The sequence below is a fragment of the Hydra viridissima genome, unplaced genomic scaffold (genome assembly GCF_058129835.1).
Source record: "Hydra viridissima isolate aposymbiotic clone 2 unplaced genomic scaffold, HvirCarnegie_v1 scaffold_19, whole genome shotgun sequence".
Lineage (NCBI taxonomy): Eukaryota > Metazoa > Cnidaria > Hydrozoa > Anthoathecata > Hydridae > Hydra > Hydra viridissima.
The window spans coordinates 1,386,709-1,402,534 of NW_028324318.1; the positions used below are offsets into that span (position 1 = coordinate 1,386,709).

Sequence of the window (15,826 nt, forward strand, 5' to 3'; positions counted from 1 at the left end):
TAAAATTTAGGTAACTCGATATTTGACAAATGCGCAATACTACAATATTCACCATCTGTTTAAAAAGATCCCCTAAGTTACGTACAACAAATTATTACGCATTAAATAGAGAAAATTTTAAAAAAATTGCATATATTTATACCATTTTCACTGACAAAAATTTACAATAAAAGGTAATCAGGTTTTTCTTTATAAATCGTATAAATGTGTCAATCGTAAACCTTAAAGAAAAAAAAAAAAAAGTAATTATGATACCATTATTACAACAACAACAACAACAACAAAAACACCACATAAAAACTGAAAATCGATTTACCTATTTTTAGTAACCTACTTTGACATGGCAGTCAATATAAACATTTATCAAAAATGCAACGATAAAATCTGTTTCGAAGTACAAAAGGATTAACAATACTAACAAACAAAAAACAAAAAATCAAATTAAGATATAAATTGCATTTTTAGCACAATGTTGTCTTGGCTCTTAGTAAATAAAAAAAAGCAATAAGTTCCAATAATGAAACTCCCTATTATTCATCTTTAACAATAGTCACCAACATGAAGGTGTCTATTATTGAAAAAAGAATATCAACACAAAATATCACAACAATAACACATAACAATAGAATATTTACACCCTTGATCCTAAAATCCAGCGAAAATAACAAACCAAATTAAAAAATGAAAGGCAAAATTAGAAAACCAATTTAAAGTTAACTATATTTATCTTTTTACTAAACATAAAAATACATAAAAGTATATTTGTTTTTATGTTCAATATTAGTTATTCAATTACTTCAAATTTAGGACATTAAAACAACCTAGATGTAAAGATCAAGGTTGCATGTTCTTTCATACACATTACGCTAAACATTAACAGACATTATTATGAGTTTCCAGAATAATTATAAAAGGCTAGACAACACCACCTAGCTTTAAAGCAGTAACACTGCCTGGCACTAAATGCTGCCAAGACACACCTCTGCTATAAGTACACCGCTTGGCTATCAAGGTTATCAATCTTGCACAACATAATGCCAAGTCACACCACTTTTAAAACATATATGCAACTATAAACAAATATGGTTTTACATAACACATGTACACACATTTTATAACAATATTAAATGACAGATATGTTTATCAAAAACTATGAAAAAAAAAAATTATAATAATAAATAAAGTTATACATACAAAATGTGCTTAAAACCTACAAACAGTTAATTTTCGAAATGAAAATCTTAAGACTATAAATTAAGAACATTAGAATATATGACATTATTTGTGTAACACTTTTCACCTACCATACCTTGAATGAGATGTTTATCAATTTTGAAAAACGAACTACTAAATGCTCTAGGTCTTGAGCATGCAACATATAGTTGACCATGAGAGAAACACGGTTTTTTGAGAGATATCCCAACTCTATCAAGTGTTTGACCTTGACTATTATTATCATTGAATAAGTTAATCTGACAGGAAACTGACGACGTTTAAGAACAAAAGGTAAATTAGAAACTGATGGAACCAACTGAATTCGAGGAACAAAAACCTGTTTACCACCAGAAACACCTCTCAAAACCTCTGCATCAATATAATTATTTGGAAGAGCACAAACTTTCCTTCATTGCATAACCCAGCTTTGAGTTCTAAATTTCTAAGTAGCATAATTACACAGCCAATTTTCAATTTTAAACAATGAGGTGGCATACCTAAAGGAGTCAAGCTATTCAAAAACACAACAGGAAAGTTATTTCTTTCATTAAGGTCATTAGTATCAATATGATTAGCACTTAAATAAGTTTTGACATCACCCGGCAGACATTCAAGCACTTCATCATTGATTGATAATGAATCAACATTAGTTGGTGTTAAAATCATGTGTTTAGAATAATCATTTTGATCAGCATCTCCAAAATTCTTTTCAACAATCAATTCATTTTCTCTATTAATGCACTGGTTTGGTATTTCAATGCATCCTTTAAAAGGATCCTCCTCTTTGACAGGTATTGTTCCATTCCCAAGTTTTAGTAGCCATTGGGAAAACTCACCTTCCTCATCTTGTACTCTCATATTTTCTGTTAAAGCAAACTTCTGCACCCATTGCCAATGCAAAGAACATTTTATACACGATTCTACAGAACGCGCTCTTTCAAAGCCTAGTAACTAATTCAAAGCCTAGTAACTAATGACGAAACGACGTTAAACATTGAACATTAAGCATTTCTGTAGGAATTATATTATGATATATAATATATATAACAGTGCGTTTTATTACTATCAGAAGAGTGTAAAAGATTTTCGCGTAGTTTATAATATATAAGCGTGGGTATTACACCACGCTCTTAAAATATATACATACATCCTTCATATCCGCCGGGATCTTTTGGGCATATTCGTGTCGTGGTTTATAATAAAAATGCGTGGTTATTACACCAATCCCTTAAAATATATATATATATACATCCTCCGGTCCCACGGGGATCCTATGGACATATCCGTGGGGAGGTGGTTTTAAAACGTAAATATTAAGCTCGGATTATTTAAATCAAATAGGCGTTGTTAATAAAAAAGATTTTGTGGAACTGTTCTACTTCGTTTTCTCTTGTGTACTTGTTATATTTTATTTTGCAGAGGTATTTTATTTCTCTTTTTACGCGGAAGTCTCGCTCTTGTTTTCTTTTTCTCTAAGGTTTCTCGATCTCCATAGCTCAGTTATTATTACGTTGGTAATTGTTGTATATAAAAAATCGCGTGGACAATGTTGAAGTTTTTTTGCGGCAAGAGTGTCAGAGTTTTTTATAAGCCGTCCTGATCCCTCTCGCTTTTTTACAAAACAAGAAAGGGTGCAGGTTATTTTCGGAGAGGTTGCAGGTTTTGCGCAACGTGCAACCCCGTCTGCGGTTCTTTTTCCAATTTCTTATTTTTTCTAGGGTTGGAAGACTGTCACGGAGCAGTTTCCACGACGCGTTTTGGCTAGGTCCTTGCGCGTGGGAGTTGAAACTGCATTCCCATATTCGCTTCCGCGGCAGAACTTTTTGAAAAGTCGCCTTCCATTTCCTCTCCGCGTTTTCAATGTCGCGGTTGTTTTGCGCATTGGTTAAAAGCAGGCAAATATTTTTGGTCATTTTAGGTTTGAGTTCAAAAATGGGAAGGTTGTTTTTCAGACTGTCTATCACGTCTTTATAATAAAAGGGCGGACTGTATAGTGTTTTCCTTTCGACGCGGGCAGCTTTAGAATTTTTCGTTTCACTGGCTCCGCGTAATCGCTTTGCCAGAGGTATACGGATATCTCTTTTTCCGTTGTTTTGGTTGGGGGGAAAAGGTTGACTATAAACCATACAATTGACAAGGCGAGCGTGTTTACGTATATTGCTTTGCACCGAAGCGAGACGTTTATGTATTTGAAAGATTTTAGTTAAGTTTTGAGTTTTTCGCCGTCTTTTTGCCAGTTAGTGGCAGCAGTCACTTCTAGGTCTCTGTAGAAGTCTGTAACTAGTATTTTTGTCCCGCTTTGATTGCACCAGTTTATGATTTGATTATTTTGTTTGAGAGTGTTTTCATAAATGGTGTAATCAAAGCCGCCGAGCGCGAGTCCTTTGCTTTTTGTTTTGTTGACATTGAAGCCCGTGGCTTTTTCAAAATTATTTAATATCTGAAAAAGTTCGTTAATTGATTCAGGACTCCTGACAAAGATTGTTGTGTCGTTTGCATATTGCATGACCTTGAGTTTCTTTTTGGTGCCGGGCATGGGGATTTCGTCGATGATTTTGTTTTGTTTTATTTCAAGTGACAGGGATTCTACAGCGATGTAATAGGGCATGAGCGAGATCGGGTCTCCTTGCCTAACACCTTGTTTTTATGTTGAAAGGCTTACCCATATAGCCGTTGTTAAGGATTAGTGACTGGTTATTTTTCATAGTTTGTTTTATAGCTGTTACAAATTTTTTACCAAGGTTACACCTTTCAGGCGTTCTAAAAAGAAACTTTCGGTCTATTTTGTCGAAAGCCTTCTCTTGGTCTATTGTCAAGAGAAGACCTTCGACGTAATATGGCGTACCTCTTGCAGGTGTTTTTCTTATTACCGGCCTTGTATAGAGGTGTTTGCCGAAACCCATTTCCTCAAGGGTTTTACCCACTCGATTATTTTTCGCTTCCAAGGGAAGTCCAATTATTGAAATGTGGGTTCTTCGGCTTGGCGTCCGGTTTGGAGTGGAGTTTTGGAAACGATGGTGAAGACCTTTGATGTTTAATCCTTGTTCGATTAGTGGGTTTTTAGATTTCTCGTTCTTCATTACCACCTCCAACACGATATTTCCTCTAATCATTTGCACACCGTCCAACTCCTTGTCGAGGTCTCTTTCTTCAAATGCAATTAATATATCTAAAAGACTCACTCGAAGTTGCAATAAGCTAATAAGAGTGTTTTTCAGCGGTGCTTTATATTCTGCCGAGGAGTATGGAGCACGGGCAGCTTACGCATAGTTCGTCGGTCGTTTTGTAGAGGTTGCTGAAATCCTCTCTTCATCTTCTTCATCGGATTTGCTCTCTTCACTGCTATACTGCATCGCTTCAATCGTTGACTCCGAATTCTCCGCAAAGTCTCTCATTCTTCCTAGCAGAAGCTCGGCTGTGTTGGCGATGTTGCTGTCGCTCTTCTCGCCGTCGATCGTTTCCAAAGCTGCAAAGCACAAAAGCTAACTTTAAAAGAGAAAAGAAATCGCTATCTTCTCCTAAAAATAAAGAACAGATACTACACTTGAGGATTAGTATTTATTTGCCTCCTCCGGCGGATGCTTTGCAGAGGTGTCCGAAACATGTTACAATGGAATTATATACAAATAATGGTCCACTGCTCCATGACCGGACACGAATAGGACTTCACAAGACTGAAAAAGCGCAGGACTAAATCACGAAACAAAACACACGGACGCCGAGGTACGATGCCTTATGGCTTAGGACATAAAAAACAAAAAATCGAAAAAAACGAAAAAACGAAAAGACGAGGGAGACCCTACAAACACTAAAATACGAAAAAACGAAAAAAAAAAAAAAAATTATTTTAATTCAATTAGTGTCTGGGTATTTCTTTTAGCTCAGATAGATGTTTAAATTCGTGTTTAAATTTAGTTTGAGATCTGCATCCCAGATACTTCGAGACTCAATGAGAAAGTCGTCCAGTGTGTTATTTTGTTCGCGAATTCTTTTTCTTCAAAAATAATATTTTAAGTCTGCACTGAAACTCATTGAGTAAATTCAGCCTGCTGAAAGTCGAACGGTCATGGAACGACCTCATTGTATTACAATATATCGTATAAATTAACTCGTTTAAAGTTCGTTTTCCAAGGTTAAAATTATTTTTATTCTCTGCGTGTAAGAATAAGAAAAATTTAAAGGTGTTTTCGAAGGCCGGCTGCGGAATAAAGATTTTGTTTAGAATGGATATGGCGTATTTTATGAGGTGTTGAACTTTTTCGCATGAGTATATCATGTGCGCTAATGTTTCCTTCGCTTTCATGCACTACGGACAGAGGTCGTCCGGGGCATGTCCTCTTTTCTTAAAGATGCAGTTGGTAGGTATGGTGAAATGAATTATATTGTATTTTACCTCATCAGCTTTGTTGAGTCGTGCTTATCATGCTGTCGGTAAAATATATGTTCCATTTGTGGTAAAGTGTTGGAAAACTTTGATGTTTTTTAGCAGATATAAGGCGATATACGTTTTTAGGCGTGAGTTCGCGGAAAGAGATGTCGGATAAGCCGTTGATTCTGAGATGCATTTTGGCTCTGCGGCGATCGTAGTTTTGGTGTTGGGTGTTTATTTTAGCTCTCCACTGCTGATGGATCGACATGATGACTTTGTTGAGATGTTTGTCGGGCAATAGACGATTTCGGGGTTAGCGTAGCCATCTTTTTGGGGGTGCAAGTTGAACTTTCCGCTTTTATGCAAAATTTCGTATAAAATGTATGAAGACTTTCTTAATTTGACTTCAAAACAACTCATAGATTATTTCTCTGTTCGTGGTTTAAAAACATCAGAAAAAAAAGTTGAGTATATATATATATATATATATATATATATATATATATATATATATATATATATATATATATATATATATATATATATAATTATATAATTTTTATGGAGAAATATTTTTCTTTAATAAATAAGGTTACATGAAAAAAGTATAAGATACAAAAAAACCCCACAAAAATCCACAAACTCTCAAAAATTTATAAATAAGCTAAAAAAAGTTATTATTATTTAACTAATGGCTTTTTCAAATTTACTAAACTAGCAATAACAACAACTATTTCATTAAAAACAGGTAAAAGAAGAATTGATTGCTGCCTTTTTAAAATATGAAATTCTTACATACGCTTTATTGCTTGTTCAACATAAATCCTTACATTGGCAATATTTGATGTATTTCTTACATCTTTGGCTGTCATCTGGTTGCCCTTAGCTGCACTTGGTGGTATGCATAATGTGCATTGCTTCATAGCCAAATCTGTTTTTATTTTTAACCCTCTGTCAGCCATTACCTGATCTTTTGGTTGGAGCATGTCTAGAAAACCAGAAACACGTACAATAAACATATCAGAGGCACGTCCCCCATAAACTGGAGATATCCATGATATAGCGCCATTTGGTGTTATTGCAACTAAAAACTTTACAGTGCAATGATGTTTATAACTACTATATAAACAAGCTTGAACACTAAGGCTACTTGGAGTTTCCATAAATACCTTAGCATTATATTACATACTAGGTATTACTTACGAAATGTTTTTATTCTAAAAAAAAGGCAATAAAAGTATATTAACTAGTTTCAAATTAATAACTAATTTTTAAAAATGAGATGACAATTCACTGTAATAAAATATATGTACTAAAGTGAATTGTTGATTTAAAGTTTTTATACGTTATAGTTTGTACAATTTAAAATACTAAAAGTGTAACTTTACTGTTCAATATAAAACATGTATAATTAAATTAAAAAATGCATAAACTTATTTTATAATATAAAATTTAAAACCAAAATAAAAGGCATAATATCACTTTTTCTTTTAGTTTGAAATTGTGAAGATATAATTTCAGTTATAAGTTCCATAGCAGCAAAAGCTCTTGTAAAAAGTTTTTTTTCCTACTTATTTTAAACCAAAATTAGACCAATTAACTATGTGTTATTTTGAACTTAAATTAAGAAAGTTTTCATTCCTTTTATGTGACATTTCGCATAAAAACGGAAAGTTCAAAGTTCAACTTGCACCCCCAAGAATATTTTTTCAAGATGGCTACGCTAACTCCAAAATTGTTTATCCTGCGAGCTCGCAGTTTAGGAAGCCTGGAACAAACACTTTTGCTACGTCCGCGATGAAAATGATAAAAAATGAAAAAAAACAAATAACCACCAAGTCTTTGCACCTCCAGTGTCGAATTAATCAGCTGATTAAAAAAGAAGGACTAATTGTTGATGGTGGGACACACAAAGTTATGGAGGAATGCTTGATAGAGAAAAATAACAATCCTTTCAATCAAAATTGCCCCCAATATTTATTGTGGGAACAACAAAAGATTCAGGTCTCTCGTAAAGATAAGAGGTCTATGAAATGGCACCCAGTTCTTATTAGATGGTGTTTGAGCATATATCTAAAAAGTCCTGAGACATACAAACATTTAAGTCAGTCAGAGTTTATGTACCTTCCATGTAAAAATACTCTTTTAAAATACATAAATTTTACAGATCCAGGATGCGGCTTTAATGCAGATGTTATCTCTCGATTAATTTTGAATGCTGATATTAAAAATTTAAAAGAACATGAAAAAAATGTGTCTTTAGTATTTGATGAGATGAAAATCAAGAGTGGTCTTGTATTTAGTACAACAACTGGTAAAATAGTTGGCCTGACTGAAATGGGTTCATTGAATGATGCTCTTGATGAGCTTAAAAACAAAATCGAAGGGAATAAAAGTGTTAATTGTACAACTTTGGCAAATTATGTTATTGTGTTCATGGTAAGAGGAATATTTTCATCTCTCTGCTATCCATTTAGACATTTTGCGTCTAATGGATTTAATAGTGATCAAGTTTTTAATTGCGCTTGGGAAGCAACACGCATTCTTGAATGTATTGGGTTTAAAGTTCGCTCTATGGTAGCAGATGGTGCTTCCCCAAATCGTAAGTGCTTTCAAATTCATCTTGCTGAGAATTACGAAAACGTTAAGGACACTACTGTGTATTGGACATGGAATATTTGGTGTTCAAGTATAGTTTTATTTACTACATTTCAATATACAAATGTTGCTTTTAGTTTGAAAAAAATATTTTAATAATTAAAAAACTGAAATATTTTTAAATATCACAACAAATTTGAATAATATCTTTTAGCTCGCAAACTTTACTTTTTTTGTGATGTTCCTCATTTAATAAAAACTACTAGAAATAATTTGGAAAACTCTCATTGGAATCAGCATTCTAGAAATCTAATGGTAAGTTCAATTTGCAGTAGGCATCAGAAGCAGGGGGGATGCCAAGGGCCTTGCTCCTTGGCGTCCATCCCTCAAGATCATTATAAGGTAGATGATCAGGTAAAGATGCTCAAGATCATTATGGTAATTGTAATAATTGATATATTGGCCTCAAATTATGAATGTCTATGAATGGGAATTTGGCATGTTTCATGATGCTGTTGGTCTACGATTGGGACACAAACTCAGATATGAGCATATTCATTTCACTCCACAATCTAGAATGCTAATTTAGCTGCCCAGGTTAGACTGCATATAGCAGATAAATTTTAAAATTAGTACAATATTTTTTAATAGTTAAATTATATATTTATACTTAAGGTGTTGAGTCAAACTGTTGTTCACATGTTGGAGGAGCAGGGTAAAGCTGAAACAAGATGTCTACAAAAGTTTATAAATTTAATTGATACCTTCTTTGATTGCCTGAATGTTTCAAGGCAGTTTAATAAAACTAGAAAACCGGCTTTAGATGTATACAAAACTCATTTGGATAAAAGATTTGAGGTACAATGTTTCTATATTAAAGATTTTTTATTTAAATTGTTTACTGTTCTATTCGTACTGTTTTCTTCCAATTTCATTATTTTGTGACTATTTTTTGACAGTAATAAAAATAGTTTATATTAATGTCATGTTAATAATAATTATTAATTATTCAGGGTTGTCACTAAAACCAGAAATACCCAGGAAAACCTAAAAAACTCAGGAATTTTTATATTTTTTAATAAAATTCAGCGAAACTCATGGGAAATATGTTTTTTTTTTAAATTTGAACATTTTTTTTTTTTTAAGAAAAGCTTGTTAATACATATGATAAGAAATTTGCAAGGTGTAGCTGTTGTAGTAAAATGTTTAGTTTGTCAAATAAATAGATTGTGTTTATATAAGGAAAATGACTATATTGTGGATAAACAGGAAATAATTTGGAAAAGTCACGGAAAAGTCAGGGAATTTAAAAAGCTTAACTCAAGAGAAAAGGTTCTTTGCTCGGAAAATTAGTGGAAAGTTTTTTAAATTAGAGTGGCAACCCTGTTATTATTACTGTTATTGTTAATGTTATTAACAAATAGTTAATGTGAATATATTGTTTCTTAAATAGTGGTTGAATGAAACGTTTATTAAATTTTTGAATGAATGGGAACAAGCCAGTCAAAACGTTAAAAATTTATCGATAAAAGAAAAAGCCAAAATTTGCTTAAGTAAGCAAACCCTAGAAGGGTTCAGAATTACAGGTAAACATTGATTAATATGAGCAAAACATAAACTTTTACTTCTATTATTTGATTAAAAAAATCAATTTCATTAAATTTTTTGAATAGTGCACTCATTTACTGAACTTGGTTCAGCTCTTTTACAAGAAGAAGGTGTAGAGTACTTACTTTCAGAAAAGTTCAGTCAAGATCCTATAGAGGAATATTTTCCCAAGCAGCGAAGAAGAGGGGGAGGAAACGAAAATCCTTGTTTAGAAGAACTTAATCGTAACTTTCTAGGTTTAAATATTGCCGGTGACAATCTTATTCGAGCCTTAAATGGAAATTATAGAGGAAGATTTCAGGAAGATCTAAAGATTGATGTTACTGACACAATACATCTGCCGAAGAAAAAGCCGAGAAAATATTGATTTTATTATTTTAAAATTTGTATATATATTCAATAAATTGAAATTCTTCCTTTTTTAGAAATTGAGTTTTAAATATCATTTGATTTTTGTTTTACCGCTCTGTCTACCTGTGTGTTTGTGTCTATGTGTGTGTATATAAATTTGAGGGGTTTAAAACTTACTCAAAAAGGTTAGTTAAAAAAAAAAAAAAGTTAGTTTAATATATATATATATATATATATATATATATATATATATATATATATATATATATATATATATATATATATATATATATTAAACTAACTTTTTTTTTTTTTTAACTAACCTTTTTGAGTAAGTTTTAAACCCCTCAAATTTAGGAGGATTCAAACTTTAATAGTAAAAAAATGTTTTGCCAACCTCGTTGCCCTCACATTTGGGCTTGAGGTGGTAATTTTGGGAGGGCTTTTTTCCTATACTCCCCTTTAAAAAAACCTCATAAAATTGAGCTCCCCTCCTTTTTTTTAAAAAAAAAATCTAATTAAATATTCTATGACAATCGGCTTTTTTCTTAATGATGAGCCATCCATAAAGTTCGTACGCAGGTATGGGGAGGGGGTAACCCAAACACGTACAAATGCGTATAAGAGGGGAAGGGTTGTTAAAGACAGCGAGTACGTACGCGGTTTGACTATTTCTCTTTCTCTCCTAAACTTGATTTTTTTTCTTTTAAAAACATTGAATTTCGCGAGTGTAAAGATCAATATGTTATTTTTATTTGACTTCGGTCACAACCGTTTTTTATATTTCTTTATAAATTTTTTACAAATCTTTTTTTATAAATGTTTTGAAATATTAATGTTTTGGTGAAGGATGGTCTTGATTTTGTAAAAAACAATAGCTTCATAAAAACACAAGTTTACATAGTTTGTAATGTTCTTAAAGTTAAAAATCCTATAAAATAACGTCATATACTAATAAAACCTCGCCTTCTTTTATACCAAACACCTTCTCCCCATGCAACCTTTATGGATTGCCCAGTAAAGTCTTTTTCATGAACTTTTCAAAAAATTTGATTCTTAGTAAAAAATGGCAAGGCGATCTTTTAATAAAAACAGAAAAATGGGAGGTGTATTGATTTTTTTAAAACGTTAATATACAAGGATAGGGGGTCCGAAATCAGTGGCTTTTACTGTGTGCATGTTTTATGGATAATGTATTCTTGTGTAATGCAAAATTGATGGGTACCTAATATCAGGGGCGCCGAGAGCCGTCACGACACCTGAGACAGCAACCCTGATTGGCGCCCCTATTTATCCAAATTTTTCTATATTATCAGTCACGGATTTTTTTTTTCTAAGATGCCTTATTTTCCTTTGGCACCCTTTGTACATCTGTCATCCGGGTCAAACTGTTCTTTTTGCCCCCCCCCCCCCTTCTCGGGGCCCTGCTTAAAAGCATCGAAAAAATGAGGCTAATCAAGATAATAATAAATCAATTTTGATCTTTACTTCATTGCTAATAACTCTAAACAAACTATAATTCATAAAAAATATTTAAAATATTCACTGGTTCAGAAGCGGATCCAGGATTTTTTGGTGTTTGAGTTAAAATCAGCATAACATTTTGAAAAAAAATCTAACAAGATATACGTATAAACATACAAAAGTTTTTAGTTTAGAACATTCCTGGAAGTTACCTAACTCAAATACTAAAAAATCTTGAATTCGCTTTTTTACTGTTGCAAGATTTAAATAATTTTAATTATTTTCTCTTTACAAAAAGAGTTTTTCTTAGTCCCGGTTCGCCTCGACTTGAAATGTCACCTTTATTTAAATGCTTTACCACATTAATCCAAGCTGTTAAAAAGGAACGAGTACGCATTGATATCCACTTTTTTAAGATTGTTAACTTTAATAGTTGAGATAAATCTAAATTCTCAAGATTTCGAGTCAGTGATGACCAAGAAACATCTAACTGAGCATTTTTTTGGAAATTTGACATTAAAACATCTCTAAGATCCTGCCCTTTATAATTCACTAGTAAGTTTCTATTTAGTATAGATCTTGCGATGTTTTCAACATGGCATATAAAAAGATAAAACTCATCATCACATCCATTAATGCTCCTCGATCTACTCGGTCAATCCACGATCTTGTGCTATTCAATAAAGCGTCATTAGAAATGTTGTTTGACAACTGCCAAGAATTTATAACAGAACAGATAATTAAAGTTGATGGTGATTTGTTTCTTTTGTATTTTTTCAGCAAAAAAAAAACAATATATCCAGAAACATACAATACTACCTTTTCCTCTCTTAAAGATAATTTTAATTCTAACATTTTCTCATCAGTTACAAAGAGTTCTTTGTTTCTCCATAATAAACATTTCTCGTACATTTTGTTTAACACAAATACTCTTAACATGTCAATATGGATCTCACTAACTTCAATATTTATTAACTTTAAAATATTATTCCATTCAGTTTTCAAATTAGCTGACAATTTCATTTTATTAACCATTTGACATATATTATTACGAGAACAAGGAGTATTACTTGATGCATTTAAAATTGCAAACATATCAACAGATAGAAGTCTATTAAAATGTTCAACTGATTTTTCTATTTCATTTTTGTGAAATAGCAGTTTAGAAGCAACCATGACAGAAATATTGCCAGCAGTAACAAAACCTTTTTCTGAAATGTTGAAAAATTCATCTTTAAAAGCTTCATTTATCGATTCCCAAAAGTATACTGGGAATTTCTCTAAAAGCTTTATTTGCACATCATCATTGAGAATAACTAAATTTCAAAATTTTTCAAAAAGGAATTACAAGTTTATTTTTTCATAACCATATAAATACAAAACACACTTTGGGTATACTACCTTTAGAGATCGCTTGACCTTTTGAAAATGATTCAGTTGAATGGACTTCACCACATCTAAGGAGGTGATTATCATAATATTTTTTGGTATTGAAATGTTTTTTACATTATTCACATCTCATTAATTCAGAACTAATTTTTTTCATGTCAAGCTCTTCGAACTCTGGAAGAAAAAAAAATTTCTCGTCGAAGGATGAGATATCAAAATTTTCTTCATTAATAATTAACTCGGTTTCAAAATCCTCGAGTAAAATACTTTTTTCATCACTTTGAAAGCATTCAACATCCAAAATAGAAAGAACATCATTTGTTTCACAAGACATTTATATAATCTAAAATTGTAACACAAATGAAATTATTTTAAAATTAATTTGTAATGTTTATATAGCTGTAAGCAATACAGGTTATATATATATATATATATATATATATATATATATATATATATATATATATATATATATATAAAAATTATTAATTTAATATTCCTTAACATTAAAACATAAGCAAACTCAAACATTAGCTATGTAAATATGATGGTTTTATAAAGAATTTATTGAAATAATTAAAGTTGAGTTAGCGAGTTTAGTATTTACATACATCAGAAGCGCCGTCAGACGACGACGTAATTCTTTTCCGACTTTCTATTGTATTAAGAACAAAAGATTTCACGCATAGTTTTAGCCATTTCTATAGCGTTGCACTTCCATCTCTAATACTTCCATGGTTAGTGCCATGGCGTATTTCACTGCCTTTTGTTTTATTGTTTGTTTCGTGTTTTCCCACCATTCTGTGATGTCGCGGTATAGTGTTTTTGTAACTTTTTGTTTTTCGAGTGTTGTCGTGATCAGCTTTATGTATTCGTTGTCTAGTAGTAGGTTGTTGTTCATGATCCATATGCACTTCCCTCGCGTTATTCTGTTGAAGGTGATTGTGATTTGGGGGGCATTGTAGTGGTCTGTCATCGTTGTTGGGATCAGGATGGCGTTTGTTATGTAATGGCCTATACTGTTGCTAGTATAGATCCTGTCTAGTCTTGTCCTGGTCATCGTGATGAGCTGTAGGTATGTGTATTGTCTGGTCGATGGGTTTTGTTTACGGTATATGTCTTCAATGTTTAGGGTGTTTTTGAGTTCCGTTAGGGTGTTTTGTGATACGCAGGTTTGTAGGTATTCGTTTATGGAAGTTCTGTCTTGTGCATGTTCTGTCATGTTGAAGTCGCCGGCAAGTATGTGGATGCTCTCCGGTGTTGTCCTGTCTTTTAGGATGTTTTGTAACGTTTTCCACAGTCTTTCTCTGTCTTTTTGTTTATTGTATTGTCCTCCTGATGGGGCGTAGACGTTTGTTATTGTTACTTTGTTCCGTGAAGTTCTACGTCCAGTATTTGATAGTGTCCGTTTTTGTCTGTTATGACGTTGTTTGTTATCACGTTTTTGTCTCTAAAACATATGGCCGTCCCTGCGGTGTTTTCCTTACCGGGTGAGAAGATGATGGTTCCTGGCCACATTTTTTCGGTTTCATCGTATAGGTCTGGGGATATGTGTGTTTCTTGTAGTAGGAAGATCTCATTGTCAGAGTTTCGCATGTTGTTTAGTATTTGTCTGCGTCTCTGTCTTGTTCTCATCCCTGCCGTGTTCATGGTTATAATTTTTGTAGCCATTTTAAGTGATAAAATTTTTGTGTAGTTGTGTGTTTCATGTTTATATCCTGTGTGGTTTTCTTTTAGTTTTGTTATTTGTTTCAGCGTTTGGTTTTCCGTTTTTTGTCGGAGTTTTTTCGCTTTTTCGTTTAGGGTTGTTTTCATTAGTGTTATTGACTGTCTCCATTGGGGAGTTTGTTGATGTGACAGTCAGTGTGGAGGTTTCTTCGGGGGTTGGTTCAGCTGTTGGTGTGTGTGTTTTGTCTGAGTTCGATGAAACCGGTGTTTGCGGGGTCTGTTTTTGGGTGGTGTATGGCTTTTGTTTTGTAGCAGCGGCTGTTGTCAGAGGTGATTTGTTTTCCGTTTTGTTGGTTAAGTCACTTGGTGTATCCGTGGCGGTTTGTGCTGTTAGTTTGGTAGTTTCAGGTTTTTGTGGTTGTGGTGTGTTGTCTTTGTTTGAATCTTCCAGAGGTTTTGGTTCGTCCTCGTCCAGTGACATGTCTGTGTCTGGGTCTGAGTCTGATATTTCTAGGTCCTCTAGGAGTTCTTCAGTCTCGCGCTGCACTGTTTTTGTCTGTACAGTCTTGCCTCTAAAGTATAGTTGGTGGGATCGGTAGTCTATGAGTACTGTGGGGGGGAATTTGTCTACGTCAACCGTAGGGATTATATGTATCAATCTTCTGCCGTCTCGTTTAAGTCTATTGTTGTTGTAATAGCCGAAATTGATATTTGTAATCTTACCAAAAGGGCTTAGGGCTTCAGCGATTTCTTCGTTTAGGATCGAGGCATCTGCTTTTATTGTGATCAGAAGAACGGGGATTCGTCTTGCTTTTGTTGGTGCTTTCTGAGGGTCCCCAGGGAAGTGGAGTCCTTTGAGGAGTAGTTGTTGCACCATCTCTTTTGTTTTCATCTCAATGGCATACTCTCCCTTCCCTTTGTACTGTATGGAGGTGATCGAACCTGCTCCTGTTTCCTTCAATATGGTGTTTGTGATGTCGGTTACTTTCTTTTCGATTCCGGATGGTGTTTGGTCCAGTGTGAAAGACTTGGCGTGGAAAATTCTTTGGTGGATTTCCTCTTTTTTCTTTTTCAAATCTGTTGTTCTTATTGTGGTTAGTGAGTTTTGCCCAATTTGTTGGGGTCTTTTGAGTGCATCGGCGAAGGATATCGATGGTATGTTTT

At 33.1% G+C, this 15,826-nt stretch overlaps 2 pseudogenes; both read right to left on the reverse strand.

The window, feature by feature from the left end:
• Nucleotides 1–1,241: 1,241 nt before the first annotated feature.
• LOC149876627 (uncharacterized) overlaps nt 1,242–15,826 on the reverse strand; it is a 96,309-nt pseudogene continuing 81,724 nt past the window's right edge.
• Nucleotides 11,883–13,328, reverse strand: LOC149876628 (uncharacterized; annotated as a pseudogene).